This window comes from Pteropus vampyrus, unplaced genomic scaffold (assembly GCF_000151845.1).
Source record: "Pteropus vampyrus isolate Shadow unplaced genomic scaffold, Pvam_2.0 Scaffold14, whole genome shotgun sequence".
NCBI classification, from domain to species: Eukaryota; Metazoa; Chordata; class Mammalia; order Chiroptera; family Pteropodidae; genus Pteropus; species Pteropus vampyrus.
In genome coordinates, this window is record NW_011888795.1 from 10,376,486 (window position 1) to 10,378,770 (window position 2,285).

A 2,285-nucleotide genomic window follows, 5' to 3' on the forward strand; every position below is an offset into this window, starting at 1 on the left:
TGTTGTCCTAGACTTCTCCTTATAGAACAAACATTCTCATGTAACAGAGGTAGTATTTTGAACGATTTTGTCATGGTACACAGAATATGACAGAAAACAAAAGATTAACCCATATACTTCAGTAAAATAAAAACTTTGGGTTTCTTATTGTAAAAGGAATAAGACAGACAATGGGTTAAAAGTAGATAACTGAATCAGAGTTTAAAACTGAACACAACATTGTACTTGTTACTTTGAACTAGATTTTTAGGAAGTTTTGTAACAGCTTTCTTTAAACCCTTTAGCATATTTTCAACCATGCGATTCTTTTCACATTACCTATAGAGAGCATGACTCAGCACTCTATTATCAACTTAGAGATTACAGTACCATATGCGAGTCAGACCACAGACAGAAATATTTACATAATATGACTAGTAAGGAGATCACTGACAGTGACCCCATAAATAATCTAGTTCGTTGTTAGTACAGTGCAAATCACCTCCCTTCTATACCTATGTGAAATAAAATCCTGATGGTAATCCCACATACATTCCCCCCAGTTATCATGTGGTATGGTGTATTTATGTGCAAATGTTCAATTACCATTATATTCCTTTCAGGTCATTTGAAACTAGGCCCACATAGGTCCCTGTGTCAGTATATGTATATTCCACAAGCACAAACACATAGGACTGTACCCACAAGAAACACAAACTGATCCAAACATTGATAAACACATATGAAAATCACGTGTTCACATCATTCTATATGGAGATAGACACCCCAGACAGATGATTTCAAAAGTAAGTCAAGAAATTGGTGAGAGGACGTATGGCTTTTGTTGGGAGAAGGGGAGAGGATGTGAATGAGAGATGGGGCCAATAGAGAGTCTCAAAATGCCTGCCTTGGTAGCCACACATACACACACCACACAGGGAAGAGGACAGCAGTCTGGGACAGCCCCTTTGCCCATCTAGGAGGGTTTCCTACAGCAGGCGCTCTCCCCATCCCACTCCAGACAGAGAGGAAGAGAATGATAGAGTTGATAGTATAGAACAAAATACTCGGTTTCTTTTATTGGGAGGGTATACATGAAAAATTGGAAATTAATTGGAAATGAAATTAGATGACAGTGGTGATGCTGATTTCACCATCACATAAAAGGGCAGTGTTTCCTTGTCCTCAGTGTCCATAGTAGCTGCTTGTTAACAAAGACCACTACGATTAGATTTACACATGACTTTCAATCTCACCACCAGGAATTTGCTTCGTAGAGTACTAGAGAACTATGGGAAGTACTAGAAAAAGAAAACTGCAACATCAAGATGGTAAACTTGAAAAATGAGGGAAATTGCAATTTGCTGGTTAGATTTAGAAAAGATAAGGTAAGGCAAAGAAAAACCAGAGAGAAGCAGAGAGTAGGGCAAGAGAGTCATGTAATGTATCATTAGTTGTGGGGAAAGAAGACTTGAAACCTGAATAGAAGAGAACCTAGGAATGGTGGGAGCAAAATAGACCTGAGATAGAGACAAGTATTACTGAAATTAGGAGAGGGGAAACAGGTTTGATAACGGACCAGCTTAATACCCAACACAACTGAAGCACATCGACATGGTACTGGGCTTAACCTGTTCAGATAATTTGCTCTTTCTGGACTCTGTTAGGTAGTAGATTTCCTCACAGACCCTGTATAGACCCTGCCCTATGAATTCAGACATACCACAGGCTGTGTGTTCTGAAACTGTGCTCATGGGCCTGGGCTGCAAGAGGCATGGGCTGGAATCCTGACTAGCTTCCTGCTGGCCACTGGACCTGGGCAAGTAACCCAACTTCTTCGCACCCCATGTTAATTCTTGCACGGAAGGGTGTAGTGAGGACTGAATGCAATAACAATAACATGTGTGAAGTGCAGAGCACGGCATTAGGCAGTCCTCATGGGCTGGGTGGACGGTCGTCATCCTCGTGCCCACCTTAGGCTGCAGAAAGCTCCTCTCCCTGGTGAGCTGGCAGAGGTGGTCTTCGTGCTGCATCCCATCATCATCACTATAGAAGGACCTGCTGTGTTTCAGATCTCTGAAAGTACATTTCTGTTAATATGGCATCACTCGTTAAAGTAACGCAACATCTCCTTGGCTGTCTCCTTCCCCTTTACGGCCCCCCAGCCCCTCCCTGTCATACAGGTGTTCTTTTCTCCCCCTTTTATATTTCTAGTTTAGATTCTGAGCTCCATAGTTGAATGTCTTCACTTAAATGTGTCACATCAGTCTTAAGCTTAACGTGTCTAAAATGGGATGTCCAAACAC

The 2,285-nt window shown here is 41.6% G+C and overlaps 2 protein-coding genes across 4 annotated transcripts in view; one reads left to right on the forward strand and one right to left on the reverse strand.

Moving 5' to 3' along the window:
• Nucleotides 1-2,285, forward strand: part of MCF2L2 (MCF.2 cell line derived transforming sequence-like 2) — a 195,338-nt gene that overhangs the window by 132,240 nt on the left and 60,813 nt on the right. The gene's annotated exons all lie outside the window — the stretch shown is intronic.
• Nucleotides 1-2,285, reverse strand: part of B3GNT5 (UDP-GlcNAc:betaGal beta-1,3-N-acetylglucosaminyltransferase 5) — an 18,926-nt gene that overhangs the window by 15,959 nt on the left and 682 nt on the right. The window lies entirely within an intron of this gene.